Consider the following 16,165-nt stretch of genomic DNA (forward strand, 5'->3'; position numbering starts at 1 on the left):
TTGCCGACACGTTAGCGTAGCGCGACAGCGATAGCGCGCTCCCGCTCCCGTTCAACAAAGAAAATGCCGGGACGTTAGCGCCCGAGGGGCCAGAGGTCAGTGGTGACACAATGTGCTCTTCCAGGAGCAGCACTGAAGGTTTTTCTCTCCTCCCCTTTCCCTGTCACCTCTTTCCAAGACCGTTGGAGGAGTTTTGTCTGGTGCATCAGGCCGTTTTTTGTTGCTGCTGCGTCTGTGTGTGTTGGTTACTTTGGAAAATTCCATCCTCGTGTTGCTGCTCCTTCAGACAATTTCAGGACGACGTTGGAACTATTCTATTTTCACACGCGTTCCCCTGCAAATTCAAATGCAATTGGGGGTTGCCGGTTTTTCACTTCGGACCAGCAGCAATAATTAAATTTGATCTTCCAATCGCACAGGTGAAATCAATTCATGCAAAATTTTGTTGGAGGCGAAGAACGAAAAAAACGCTCAATGCAACAATATACATTAAGCATTTTGCCTCTTTGGTGCCTCGTGTGCTCGTTGCAGACTATGTGTTTCAAGGCTTCGCCTGTTTAATGGCAAACTGTGATTTTCTTCTCAGTTTTTAAGTTTGTGTTCATAGAACCATATTTATAATAGAACGCACTGATAATAGAACTACAGTCAGAGTCAAAAACATCTCCTGCTGCAACGTAGCGAGAAGCCAAAGGTGCGCAAAGCTCCGACTCGGACCTGCGGGACCGTGGTCGAGCAAGGCCATCGCCAGCCTACGGCGGCGGAGCTATGGGCCGAAGGTTCCTACTGCCACCCTGCCACTCAGGGTGCAACAGGCTCTTTGCTGTCTGCTGCCATAAGTCCTATGTGAAAAAGGAACTGCAAACTGTTCAGGGAGAAACTTCAGATAAATGCAACTCTTCATCCATTCATTCATTCACGTTTATTCTTGAATATATATAATTGATATCAGTGACAGGCCGTGCATTTCATGTCTACCCATCAGTGACGTCATATTTAGTCCACCCTAAATTAATACATCTCATAATTTCCTCAGTGTGACACTACGGTTGGAGAATCCAGAGATAATCACACTTAGACATCGCATCACCTTCATACAGTTGACTCAGTCGAGCAATACCGCAATTTCCGGACTATAAAGCGCACCTGAATATAAGCCGCAGCAGCTAAATTTAGGGGGGGGAAACAAATGTGTGCATATACAAGCCGCACTGGACTATAAGCCGCAGGTGTTTCATCAGGAAACGGGTCCGCGGAGCGGATCGGTTCGGCGGCTGCGAGCCTGCGACTCTGGACTCGCACTGCGGATCCTGTTTGCGGGGTCCCGCTGGTCACCTCGGTTAATTGGTATGGAGTCGGACCAGAACTCGACAACAAGAGCAAGACAAGAGAACATACAGACGAGAGCGCGAGCGATCTAGCCAGATCGACTGCCTTTAATTTAGTTTAATTTAAGTCGTTGTTCACGCGAACTGCCTGTCTCACTCTTTGCTTGAGAAAGGTCTATGACCCAAACGTCGCACTAAAGAAATTTGCAAGTTGGCCATGTGTGCGGGAATTTTTTTCATCAGTTTGGACTTTATTGTCCCCCTCCGACGCACCAGCCATGTCAATAGATGTGCAAGGATTTTTGCCTTCTTTTTTTTTATTTACATGAAAGAAATCTTGTAAAATGTCAAATCCTGTAAAATTCACAAACTACACACAAAACTACTTGAGGCGATCTGTCTCAGTGAACCATGAGAGTGAAGCACAGAAAACAGCACTATCTCCACAGTTTGCGTGAACATCGTTCTGATATAGAACACAGATGTTGGCTTAACCATCGGCGAGGCCTTGATACAAAAGCTTTTAATACCAGGTGTGTAAAACAACGACAAAACAGACAGATTGTGCCATCATTTCATTTTGGGCCATTGCAGAAAAAAAATTATTTTGACCACAACTCGCGTTTAAATGTAATCAGTTCAAATCCAGAAAAACACAGGCGAGCAAAAACAAAATGACTATAATAACAGAGTGCCACGCTGCCGCTATTATTCTGAGCCGGTCTTTAAATACACACAATACACACACCAACCCACACACACACACACACAAACACACACACACTCCTTACCAAAATGTTAAATGGGCATGTGTGGGTCACGCTTTCTGGATGATTTCAGGTTTGGCTGGTCAGATTAGCAGCAGGAAATCCTTCACTGGCGGAAAGCTTTTCCCTTTTGTGTATTAAAGATTCAAAAATATAGTTTGGAAAAACAAGGTGGAATGTCGTAAACAATGCCAAGGAACAAATTAGCCGTGGCCTCTGATGGATGACGACCAATTGATCACGGCGGCGATTGTGTGCGTGTGGGCCCTTCACAAGGAGTGGCACACACATCACGGCATGCAGCAGCATTGTAATAAAGGCCTCTAGGGGGGAAAAGCCAGGGGTCTGGTATACTTCAGGGCCTTACACACCAGTTCCTAAAAGCTCTGTGCAACTTCCTAAGTATTGTTAACGGCCAACCGCGAGGAGAGACGCGGGCCAAAAATCTTTTGCAAAGACAGGAAATCGAATTGAATATGGCAGCAAAGTCCCTCGGCAGCTTTGGAGTCGAGGTCAATGCAATATTGTTGACCATAGGAAGCTTGTCTCACTTATCAACACTGAGGAGAAAACAAACAGAGGTGGGTCTTTAGTTGGATATCTCGCTGCGGGGGGACGGTGACATGGAGAAGTGGGGGTTTCCCAACGGCTCAGCACAGCCCTGCAGGCTCTCCTGAATGACCCGACATGAGAGAAGTCAATGCTTTGGAGGAAAAGCAGCCAGCGCAGACCTTTGTTCCGTTGTTCCTGTTTATTATTTTTTTTAGGCCAGGTAAAGTCGGGGTGTGGCTGCAGGCCCACAACAACCAGCTTTGGTGTCTCGCACCAAGCAGATGTAAAGATTCTAAATGTATAATGCAGAAAGGCACGCATAAGGATATGACATATACAGTATGAATATAAACATAATTATGTATGTTATTATTATTATTGGGCGACACAGTGGCGCAGTGGTTAGCGCTGCCGCCTCACAGCAAGAAGGTCGTGGGTTCGATTCTGGGGCCCGGACCTGGGACCTTTCTGTGTGGAGTTTGCATGTTCTCCCTGTGTCTGCGTGGGTTCTCTCTGGGTTCTCCGGCTTCCTCCCACACTCCAAAAACATGCACGTGAGGTCAATTGAACACTCTAAATCGTAGGTGTGCATGTGAGTGTGAATGGTTGTTTGTCTCTATGTGGCCCTGCGATGAACTGGCGACTTGTCCAGGGTGTCACCCTGCCTTCGCCCTAAGACAGCTGGGATAGGCTCCAGCAGACCCCCGTGACCCTGAATAGGAATAAGCGGGTATCGAAGATGAATGAATGAATGCATTATTATTATTATTACAAGACTATAATCAGAAAAGCAGTTCAGCTGTGTGTGATACAGATGGGTGCAATGTGAACCATGCACTACCACTGCATTACTGCAGGAACAAGCTGAAGTCTGCACAGTAGAAGGGCGATTCAACACAATTGCAATGCAAAGAATGTGGCGCTGATCACTAAGTTGTAAGCTGTGGTGTCAAATGAATAGAGATGAGTTGGTGGAGCAGAGTTGGAAAAAAAGATTGAATTTATTCATTTCTAAGTTTAAAGTATATGTGGGGACTTTATTTATTATTCATTTATTTTGTTGTATATTTGTGAATTTTATCTCAATGTATTTTATTACTATTTTTATTTACTATTTTTATTCACCTCTTTCTGTACCTCCCGGGCAGCACAGCGAGTCGGTCCCTCACAGTTCAGTGTTGTATGCACGAGGGTAAGTCGTGTTAATGGATGCTGCTGCGATTTCTAACTATTTTCTGTAAGAAACACAATCTGTTAATGTTCCAGTCGGTGTGCACTGATTACATGCTACGGTTACATGGTTGTTTTATGTTTGGTTTTATTCATTTATTTTTGTTTTTATTGACCAATTGTGCTGTGGCAGGCTGCTATGCGGTTAGCTCAGCAGAGATAACATGTCGCCGACTCGCTGGCCCTTTTTTAAATTTTTTTCCCAATGTTGTTATTTTGTCTGTTTTTGCCACCTCTGTTTAGGAAACAAGAGGTGCAGAGAGACCGGCCAGAAGACTGTTAAAATGTGTTTTATTGTCTTCTGCAGGTATGTTTCCTTGGTTAAATGATATTCATTTTGCTGTTTTTTCTGTCCCCACATATGCACTGTCACTTTGTCCAGTAGGTGTCACTGTTCACCTGTTCATAATGGTTTGGGCCGATGTCCCATATTATGCAAAATACACTTTAGTGCGGTTTCCTATCAATTACATGCATCCACCGGCCTCTACGATCCCACCTGGTATGAAAAAAGTCCGTCCTCGACCCTCTTCAGCTTTCTCCTTCTTTCCAAAATGTGTCCTTCAAACGGGCAGATTGAACTTCCGTGACTTAGTGACGTCACTAAGACACGGAAGCGCACTCAAACCCGCCTCCTCAGGTTAGTGGCACCGCCTCTGGCAAAAGTTTGTCACACCCACAGAAATTCTTAGAAGCTGCGCCATGTTTTTCTGCTCGCAAACGCTCCGGCGAGAACAATGGCGAAACTACGAAGTAATCCACAAAATCTTTGAATTTAATTTTTTTTTTTTTTTTTTTTCTCCTTTGTCCGGTCTGGCCATAATGACAAGCAGAAGTGTCTCTGAATGTCTATGATGGCTGACATATTTTATTCTCAGAGGTAGATCTTGAGAGTGTGAGGGGGGTGAGTAGATAGGAGAAATCAGTGTGTGTGGGGAGGGGGTGGGGGGATGATGAGATGATGAGAGGGATAGAGAGAGAGGAGTAGAGGAGGCAACTGGCAACAATATACAATTGTGTTAAAAGAGAACAAAACAGATCGTAAATATGCATAGCTAATTGTCAGATGCAGTGCATATATACCCATACAAACATACATGCGAGTTCATACAGTGATGATAATAATAATAGCGATGATAATAATAACAACGTTAATAATAATAATAATAATAATAATAATAATGATGACGATAGTAATAATAACAATGATAATAATCTACTCATGGATAAATAAGACAATAAGCTATGCAATAGTGTACAACAGTGTACCCGCGCTTGTGTATATTTGTGTGTGTGTGTGTGCGGGTGTGTGTGTATATTTGCATGTGTGTATACTTGTGTGTGTGTGCATGCTTGCATCTGTGTATACGTGTGTGTGTGTGTGTGTGTGTGTGTGTGTGTGTGTATGGATGTGGTGGTGTGTGTACCTGGATGTGGGGGTGGGTGTGTTGAATTTAATTTTAAATTATAACATTTAGCAAAACATAACCTAATTCCCTTTAGTCGCAACGGACCATAGTCCGCCTTTAAATTTGGCCTGCATTCTGCAATGAGAACCGATTCAGGCGTATTGGCTCCAATCCTGGACGGTCCACCATGCATTTGAGGTCCCCCTCCACCTCCCGCAGGCGTCTGCTAACCTACAAGATATTACAAAGTATAAATGCCATTGTGTCTCAAAGATGTATGCAATAAACCATAATCAAGACAAACTAGATTTCATTTTTGATATCTTGACTCTTACCTGTGGTAACTCCAGGCAGCATACATTTTCCTGCTCCGTGGGCATGGTGTTACAGTTTCCACAGGAGCACCTGTTGTAATATCACCTGAATGAAAGTTGCCAACACAAGCACAGTTGGATAAGACTTGTGACATTTGTCTCACGTTGAGATGGAGAACAGTGGCGTTTTAAGCAACATGGCACTGCCTCTAATTTTGACCATGGCATATTGTGGATACAGACATATTTAAACTTAAGTTAGACCCCAAAAAAAGGCTGTTCGTTTTTATGTAAAGACAGCTCTGCTGAAAACGTTGCAAGACTTTATATATATATACACATACATATATAGTTTTTGCCTAGTTACATAGTCTGATAGTTAAGTATCCTTTTAGTTTTTTTTGTTTTGTTTTGTTTTGTTTTAATCAGTAGACTTGAAGAATATACAGAGGAGAGAGAAGTATAACGTTACTGCACTGTTTAGAAAAATACTCATTCACCAGAAGAGCTCGAAGTAATGACGAGACAGCGGTGACGAAGCCGTTAGCATGAGCTAACGTGTAAGTAACAGTGTAACTGTAACAGAGTTAAAAATAAAAAATAAAAAATAAATAAATAAATAAAAAAGAAAAGAAAAGAAAAGAAACAAAGAAAATGATTAAGTTCATTTAATCATATGTGGGGACTTTACTTGTTATTTGTTTATTTTGATATATATTGTGAATGTGATTTCAATGTTATTTTATTTTATTATTATTTACTTAAGTTTGTCTCTAATCTCTTGCCGTATTTTCCGGGTTTGAGGAGCGAAGCGGAACTATCCCTCAGTTCTATGTTGTATGAATGAGGGTAAGTTTGGTTAGTGAGTGCGGCTAGTGTGGCAGAGCAAAAATGGCCAACTGTTGTAATTATTGTTGTTTTGTTTAGAGACAACAAAGCCAGAAGACTTTAAAAACCTTCGTTTACTGTCTTCTGCAGGTATGTTTTCTTTATTATTTTCCTGTTTGTTCTTTTCGTGTCTTTGGTTTTACCCCATATATGTATTGTCACTTTGTCCAGTAGATGTCACTGTTCGCCCGTTCATTGTTTTTGAGTGAGTTGTATATTGTGCGTGTCGACGAAGAGTTCTATGTTGTATGAATGAGGAGACGACAAAGCCAGAAGACTTTAAAAACCTTCGTTTACTGTCTTCTGCAGAAAATAAAGAGGTGAAAAACGCAACTCTCCAGTCTACACATCCGTTACATAACAACACACAAAGTAAAAACTTTGAAATATAAAGACGCACAGTATTTGTATCTTACCACTCTAAAATGTCCTGCTGCAGTCGCTGAGTCCGAATTTCTGCCGAAGCCTCTCCCTCTGGGTCAGACTCTGGCTCAAACTGGTACGGTTGCACCACACTGCTTCTGCCAGCCATGACCGAGTCGCTTCGCATTCACAACATAAGCACATGGCTACCGGAGCCGAAGTCACAGCCCCTTCGCGAGAGAAGGGCGTGGCCATGTGCAGCTCATTAACATAAAAGTGACAGGCCCTAAAACGGGCTGTTCCGAACAGAGCGGTTTTTTGCTGATTTAGGCACAGTGAAAATATTAGATCCAAAGTCAATTTTGACTAATGCAGGTCACAGACAGGCCTTTTACACATTAGAGAACTATTTTATATGTGGAAAAGTGGCATAATATGGGGCCTTTAAATATACGTTCTTTTCCGTCTGTTTTTCTTGCTGTTTCCTAGTGAACTGCATCACAATATATTGTAAACTGCATATTGCGATGTATATTCAGAGATAATCAACAGCGAGTCAATCCCTCACAATTCCGTGTTGTATGTACGAGGGGAACAAGAGGTGCAGGGAGACAGGCCAGAAGACTGTTAACATGTGTTTTATTGTCTTCTGCAGTAAATAAAAGATGGAAACATAGTCCCTGGGTCATCCCTGAGACCAGTCAACACACACAACCGTTAGATTGGGAAGGACTAGTTGAGGCATACCGACGAGTGTTCATTGCTAAAATGCGCAGAGACCTCCGCGCTGTCCAGGTTGAGCTCGATCAGCGACAGATTGTCCAGTGACTTGACACCGCTGGTAAAATACATGGAGGCTACTGACATCTGGTGGCAGGGAGAAAACATTACAATACAAAGTGCCATGATGTAAAATGTATTACAAAAATCTCCAACTTGCCGGTGAACTGGACAGAAATTAGGGGAAAGTCTCACTCAGCCTCTTTTGCATGTGTATATTAGAAATGTATAGGGTCTGGTGATTTTAATGTAACAGGTACAACCTGGCTATGAATGTGACAATGTTACTAGCAGGTGGATCCTATTTGTGGTGTGGTTAACAGTGTTTTTAACAGAAACACTGCCTCTGTATCCTTAATCCAGCCCTGCCACGAGGCCACAGCCCACTTTTGGCTCGCAACCCTCCAGTTGAGAAACACTGAGATAAGCACTGATCAGTGTTGGACAACCTAAACAGGAATAATATTTTCATATATATATATGATATATATGAAACTCTTCTATTTTCAGAAGAGTGAAGGCAAAATGATTTGGTTTCCAGGAGAGGTAACTGTTTTTAAATGTTTTTGAGCCCACACAAGCGTCTGAGGGGGATACTGTAGTTTCAGAGAATATTGCAGTATCATCCTGCCTTCTTAGTACTGAACCAAATGAATATGGTGGAAAATAGCAAGTGTCAAAAGAAGAGAAAGAATTGATGGGTGAGATTTCTGGGAGAGTTTTAGCTGTTAAAACCTGCTGGAAGATGATTGACAGGTGGTTTGTCTTTGCAAAATGTTCATGTCACTCTGATATGTTGGTGTAAAGTACTTTAGTAGACTGCAGAGTATAATCTACTTCAGATATCACAGTTGTATGTATTTATTTCATTTTTTTCATGGGTGGGGTCGGACAGGATGCGGTGGGCTCTGGATAGGCATCGGCTATCTGCAATGTGGCAGATGGCAGATAGCAGAGAGCCTTGATGTCTTTTTGATTCATATAGTTTGACTTCTCTTTGCTTTATATTGTTGCTGTTATGATTAAAATGTCCTCAATGTGGGATTAATAAAGGCTTCTATTGCGTTCTATTTTGTGTTCCTAGCTGTTCTATTCTATGGTTGGAGCGCCCTCTGCTGCATTGGAGGAAGAACTGCAGTAACAGCAGCGGTAAGAGAAACAGCAGCAGTATTAATATAATATTAATAATAATAAGTCAGAATTTAGAGGTCAAACAGCTCCACCTTGAGCGACAACAACAATAATAATAAATAATAATCAAAGTGATCAACTTTGATCACAGTTTGTCTCTTTTAAAAACTTTGAAACGTAGTGCACAAATGTAGCAAAAAGTTTTTAGAAAAAGAAATATTCCAGTAAAGCATGAATACCTGAAGAATCTACTGAGGTCACTGAGTATTTGTACTTTGAGGTTGACCATCGTTCACTGGGAAACTCCATCAGCTTCAAAACATTTTGAAAAAAATGACAAAATCAAAACACAAACTGAGTTTCATCTGGATGCAGTGAGAGACTGTATGAGCGCCGCAAACACAGAGTTAATCCACATCATTAAATGAGTGGTGCAATAGTGACAGGCAGGTAGAATAACATGGTTGGAAGTGACAGGATGACTGTGGCCTCCTGATTGAACTGGACACAGGTGACTTCCTGTGGGGATCATCTCACTCATTGACCTTCATTGAAAAGTGAAAATGCTAATATGACAATAAGAAGTATCAACAATAACAATGTTATGATGCTGGGCGGGGGGGTGGGAGTGGTCCCGAATCTGTTTCCAAAAAACAATAAAATCAACTTTGATTCATTAAAACATTGTAAACACATTATCTGTGATTGCAAGTTTATTCTGAAAGTCTTTGTTAACTGATCTGAAGTAGATTTTCTTTTCAAGGTATCTGTTCTTTACTTGAGTATTTATTTCTTGAGACTCCTTTCATTAACACTTTACTGCCACGCGAGGAAAAACAACAGGGCTCAGTATGACGGAATTCCATGAAAGGTTTCACGTCAAAACAAAACTTTCATGAAATAGCGTGAGTTTGATGTAAAAAGTGAAACTTTTACAAATTAACTTGATAGTTTTGTGTAAAATCGTGAACATTTTAATGTTAAAAGGTGAAACTTTCACTAAATAACATGATTATATTACAATGTATGTCAGACTATTCCCATAATATCAATGTGACCCAAGGGCAACGACCTTCTCATCAACCCTCAACCTTCCCCCAAAAACATCACTACACCTCCCATGATGCCTTGCACCAACGCTACACAACGCAGGCTGTTTGTATATTGAGACAGGACCTCTCAAAAACAGAGCAAATTTATTGACAAAACATTGTTTTTGAAGGTGAAACTTTGTCGACAGGTTTTCCTCCAGACACGGCTGCACAAGACGTATTAATGCAACACATTTTATATCAGCTGGTAATGACAGAACAACATCTGCAGCAAACATCTGATGTAGCATCTTCATCATGAGTCGGTTGAATCAGGAGGTCCCTGTCACATTTCTGACAGTCAAAGAAGCACAAAGATGAAAAAAATATCCAATAAGGATGAAGTTGATTTTTAAAACAATCTTCCCAACATGACCAATCGTGTGTTCTCACTAGTTTAAATAACAAAAATAGACAATTACAGTTTACAAATATCAATAACTTGTTTAAGTTGATATCTGATTGCTTTTGAAGTCAATGATGAATTTCAGAAAACCTCTGAGGGCTGAAAGATAAATGTTAAGTTTTGATGTGAGTGAGTTTGGTTTTTAATTTTTCTCAAAAAAATGGTTTATAAAAGCAAAAAACAAACAAAAAACAAACATTGTCATTTCTACATGATTGATTGAAGACATTTTTCCATCGTCCATAACTGGTTTCAAATCATTTTCAAACTCGATCAAAGAGTCAAATCCATCATGTTTATGCAATTCTTAATGTACTGGAGCTTGCGGGCCTAAATATTTTACATGTATGCACCTAAACAGTGGATCTAAGTGCCAATAAATCTTAATCTAAATCGAAATATACATCTGAATCTGAATCTGAATCTGATTCCAAAACAGAAAGAAATTCCTTCTCAAACATCACTGAAAAATCTCTCTCACACATCCTGATGTCAGCAGTTTTCTGATCTCCTGCCTTTCCAACACTGAAAAATGGGAAGAGTTTCTCAGTGAAAGTGTCTCTATGAGTGTAGATGTGAGTCTGGTCCACAGCGTTGTAGAAGGAAACCTTCCCCTGGTCAAAGTCCAGCTGGACTCTGAGTCTCTCCACACTCTTCTCCACCGTGACAGTGTCACCAAGACCATCAGTGTATTTTCCATTTCTATATGATAAACACCAGAGTCCATATTTTGGTGAGGCAGATCTCTCACCCTCCCTGTCAGCTGACTCTTTAGCGACACCTATAGTCCAGTCTGGATGATCTCCCACCTCCACCTCCCAGCTGTGTTGTCCTGAGCTGAAACCTTCAGAACCCACAACACTGGGATGTCTAGTGTGTCTCTCTGGATTATCAGGAAGCTGCTGAGATGTTTCTCCTCTATTTCTCACACTGGTCAGGTCATCAGACAGGTGGAGCCAGAGGTTTGCAGTGTTTGGGTCCAGGATGACTGGACTGAAGTGGACCTGGTCCTTCATCTTCTGCCACACTGAAGGACAGGTTGCCCAGGTGTTTGGCCACGTTGATCAGTGCTCCTGGGAGCAGCTGTGGCAGCTGTGGCTCTGACTGGGAGCACTGGTCTCTGGCTCTGCTCTGAAGGCCTTTATAACTGTTGAGGAAGACCATGGTGTCCTTCTGCTGCAGCTCCTTCTCAACAGCAGTGATGGTGCTGGACAGAGAAGACATCTTCGATACTCAGTGTGCGGACCAAACCTACGCTATGTGTAAAGAAATATGCAAAGAGATGTCCGAATCAATCCTTCGCTGCATAAATGAACGATTTGATGCATTTGAAGCCAAGTTTCATGCGCTTGCAGCTTCACAGGCTGAACTTCAAACTCGTGTGACCAATCAAGAACAAGCGCTGAGCGACCTTGACGTCCGCATGCTAAAATTGGAGGCTAAATGCACTGAGCTAACGAAACACAACGCTCAGCTCCAGACTAAAGTCCTTGACTTGGAAGCTCGCTCCCGGAGACACAATATTAAACTCGTGGGGATACCGGAGGATGAGGAGAAAGGTAGACCCACTGAATTTGTCTCCAAACTAATCCCTAAGTTGCTCGGTGATGAACATTTCCCGCATCCAGTTATGGTGGATCGGGCGCACCGATCCCTCCAGCCGAAGCCGGCTACCAGCACAAGACCGCGTACAATCCTGGCGCGCATCCATCACTTTCAGCAGAAGGAGTTAATTCTACGCCTTGGCAGACAACAGTCCATGGAATACAACGGAGGCAAAGTCCTTATCTTCCCGGACTATACCAGTGAGGTCATGGCTCAACGGCGAGCCTTCAAAAAAGTGCTACAGGCTCTACGCGACAAGGGATTAAAATACAGTTTACGGTACCCGGCCAAGCTTTACGTCTATCCGGGAGAAGATGAAGAGCCCAAGATTTTCGTGGACCCGGAGGAGGCGACTAAGTTCCTGAAGAAGGATAACGTACGGGAAGGAGATTGATCCGCACAGGCAAAACTTTTCTTTTTCTTTTATTATTATCATTATTATTTAACTCACGATTGTGCTAAGGGGATGTTACCATTTGTTCAAAACGGCTATGCTGCTTCCATTTTGAACTGCTGTCATACCCGTACATTTTGAGGTACTGTACTTTATTTATTTTTCTACGCGATGTCATTTGTTATTTTTGTTGACATTAGAATGTTGCAGAGAGGGGGCTAATGGTTTAGTCATTTGCCCAGTAGGTCCCGTTGTGATAATCACGCCTGCCATGCGCCAGGTTTGGGAAGGCGCAAGACGCGTGGGGAGAGGGGAGGGTGTGTGTAGTTATAGCATATTTTTCTTTTCTTTTCTTTTCTTTTCTTTTCTTTTCTTTTCTTTCCTTTCTTTTCTCCTTGCACGGTCAGTGCTTTATTTTGAAATACTTGGTTATACGGGAAGCATGATATGGATGGGACAATATTTCTTAAGAAAGTTTATGGTTGATGAATAGAGTGGTGAAATTTGTAAGCTTTAATGTGAATGGGCTTAATGGACCAATAAAACGGAAGAGAGTTTTGATGTATTTGAAAAAACTCAAAATAGACATTGCTTTCGTACAGGAAACCCATTTAACACCCCTAGAACATAGAAAATTGAAGAGAGATTGGATAGGGCACGTAATATCATCATCTTTTAACTCTAAAGCCAGGGGAGTGGCCGTCCTAATAAATAAGAACACCCCTGTAACAATTGGAGAAACCATTGTTGATACATTAGGTAGATATGTTGTGGTGAATTGTCAGATTTATTCAGAACCCTGGACCCTCTTGAATTTTTATGCGCCTAATTATGATGATGAGTCATTTATTCAAAATATATTCTTGAAGGTCTCAGGTGGACATAAAAACATTCTAATAGGGGGAGACTTCAATTTCTGCCTGGATCCTCTTCTAGATAAGTCAGCTCTATCAGTAACCAAATCTAAAGCAGGTAAAACCACCATTAACTTCATGAAGGAATTAAACTTAACTGATATGTGGAGGCAGATGCATCCTCAGGCCCGAGACTACTCCTTCTACTCTGGTCGGCATAACTCTTTCACTCGGATTGATCTTTTCTTGTTATCGACACACCTGATTCACAGAGCAATAGAATCTAAATATTTACCTAGAATATTGTCAGATCACTCTCCTTTGACACTGTCAATTTATATGCCTGAAAAAACTTCTAATGTCTATAGGTGGCGTCTCAACCCAACCCTCCTTCAAAAACCAGATTTTTGCAAATTCATAAGGGGACGGATTGAGTTATTTTGCGATACAAACTGTCCTTCTTCCCCCAACAGTTTCATATTATGGGACACACTTAAAGCATTTCTAAGGGGACAAATAATTTCCTATACCAAAGGTGTCAAAAAGAAATACATGGCAGAAATAGAGGAACTGGAAGAAGACATCTTAAAATTGGAAAAAGAGTTTCAACAATCAAAATCTAAAGCTTAGATATAATACACTGCATACAAAACATATCATGAGAAGCAAACAAAGATACTACGAACTGGGAGAAAAGGCACACAAAATTCTATCTTGGCAACTAAAAAAAGAGGAAAGCTCTAGGACAATTAATTCGATTCAGACTAAAACAGGTTTGCTATCATATAACCCTAAATAAATTAATGATACATTTAAACAGTACTATACGCAGTAATACACATCAGAACCTCCAGAAGATATGAATAGTGTTGATGAATTTTTGTCCATGATTGAACTGCCCAAGCTCAGCAAGGAAGATCAAGATAGCCTTGATCGTCCTTTTATACAAACAGAAATTGAAAAAGCTCTTCGCTCATTACAAGCAAACAAATCACCAGGAGAAGATGGGTTCCCTCCAGAATTCTACAGGGAATTTAAGGATTTACTTCTCCCACTTCTTATTGATGTCATCAATTTAGCCTCAGAAACAGGAACACTTCCTGATTCTTTCTCTACAGCGATAATTACTGTCATTCATAAAAAAAAAATAAAGATCCATTGAATTGCTCCTCTTACCGGCCAATCTCATTGTTAAACACAGATTATAAATTGATTTCCAAAGCCCTGGCTAACAGGCTTAGTCAATACCTGCCTCAACTAATAAACCCGGACCAAAGTGGTTTTATCTCAAAACGTTCCTCAGCTAATAATCTATGCAGCCTATTTAATATTATTAATTTAACAAAATCTGAAACAGAACCCAGTATAGCTGTGGCTTTCAATGCTGAGAAAGCCTTTGATAGGTTAGAATGGGCATATTTATTTAAAGTGCTTGCCAAATTTGAGTTTGGCCCACTATTTATTAAATGGATCCAAACTCTGTACCATAAACCCCAAGGTAAAATTAGCACCAATGGACAAATTTCGCCTGCATTCCCTCTAGGCAGATCAAGTAGACAGGGATGTCCTTTATCCCCAGCACTTTTTGTTTTAGCAATTGAACCCTTAGCTCAAACAATTAGAAATGATCTTGATATAAAAGGTTTCCAGGTTGGTCAGACAACTCATAAAATTAATCTTTTGGCAGATGACATCATTTTGTACTTAAAAGATCCTGGTAACTCTCTCTCCAAACTGCAAACTGTTTTGAATATGTATGGTAATATTTCTGGTTACAAAGTAAATTTGGAAAAAAGTGAAATTATTCCTTTAACGAATTTTGACCACTCTGAACTTCAGCAAACAAGTCTATTTAAATGGCCTACAGATGGTATAAAATATCTTGGTATATTTGTAGACAGCAATCTCAAAAACCTGAATAAACTGAATTATCTCCCACTGCTCAGTAAGATTGAAGAAGACTTGCGTAGATGGACGTTCTTGCCTCTCACCTTGATTGGCAGAATTAATTGTGTTAAAATGAACGTACAACCAAGGTTACAATATTTGTTTCAATCTCTACCTATTCCATTACCACAATCCTTTTTTCGAACCCTCAATGGATATGTCAGACAATTCTTATGGAACCATAAAACACCTCGGGTATCCATTGAGAAACTAACGTGGGATCATCGTTCAGGGGGACTTCGATTGCCCAGTTTTAAGAAATACTACTTGGCAGCTCAAATGAGATTCATCTCATCTTTCTTCGAGGGCAGTGAGGCCCCCAACTGGATACAAATTGGTCTGCACCCCTTGAAAGAAAAATCTCCCAGTGACTTCATTTATAAACATAACTCTGCAACTATAAACAAAAAGACAGATTAAAAATTAAAATTTGGCATGAGGTCCACAAAAGCCTTGGACTGAAGATGAAATTGTCCCCTAAAACTCCTTTAAAACAGAATTATCTTATACGCATGACTCTTAACAATAAGATCCTAGACCAATGGCATCATAAAGGAATACAACATTTGGAGGACTGTTTCGATACTGGACTTTTCATGACATTTGAACATATGTAGGGGAAATATAACTTGTCCAAGCAAACTTTTTTCTGTTATCTCCAATTAAGATAATTCCTGAGATCTAATTTAGGTTCGGAAATGACTCAGCCTGTTATGAATAATGTGGAAAAGCTTCTTCATGGAAGGAACACACAAAGATTCATTTCTGAGATGTACCACCTGCTGTTGAATGAGAGCCCAAAGTCAGGCTTACATAAGTCCAAGATGAAATGGGAGTCAGATCTGAACATTACAATTAACGAACAACTCTGGGAAGATCTTTGCCAAAATAGTTTGTTAAATATCATCAATGCCCGATATAGATTGATTAACTATAACATTTTACATCAATTATACCTCACCCCAGAAAAATTACATTCATTTAAATCTGATGTGTCAGATAGGTGCTTTAGATGTGACATTGAAGTGGGTTGCTTTTTACATTGTACTTGGTTGTGTATTAAAGTGAAACCTTTCTGGCATGATGTCTGCTCTACTTTAACCAAA

At 40.8% G+C, this 16,165-nt stretch overlaps 1 protein-coding gene, 1 long non-coding RNA gene and 1 pseudogene across 2 annotated transcripts in view; 1 reads left to right on the forward strand and 2 right to left on the reverse strand.

Annotated features, from left to right (window-relative positions):
* Window positions 1-16,165, forward strand: part of LOC142889189 (tripartite motif-containing protein 16-like) — a 274,833-nt gene that overhangs the window by 218,848 nt on the left and 39,820 nt on the right. The gene's annotated exons all lie outside the window — the stretch shown is intronic.
* Window positions 5,424-7,226, reverse strand: LOC142888975 (uncharacterized). Its single transcript, XR_012926765.1, has 3 exons — window positions 6,905-7,226; window positions 5,622-5,691; window positions 5,424-5,517 (listed from the first exon to the last, which is right to left on the reverse strand). It is a non-coding gene; the product is annotated as an uncharacterized LOC142888975 (long non-coding RNA).
* Window positions 10,643-11,483, reverse strand: LOC142888944 (zinc-binding protein A33-like; annotated as a pseudogene).

Source organism: Nelusetta ayraudi, unplaced genomic scaffold (assembly GCF_046127955.1).
Source record: "Nelusetta ayraudi isolate G7.1 ecotype Tasmania unplaced genomic scaffold, CSIRO-AGI_Nayr_v1 ptg000021l, whole genome shotgun sequence".
Lineage (NCBI taxonomy): Eukaryota > Metazoa > Chordata > Actinopteri > Tetraodontiformes > Monacanthidae > Nelusetta > Nelusetta ayraudi.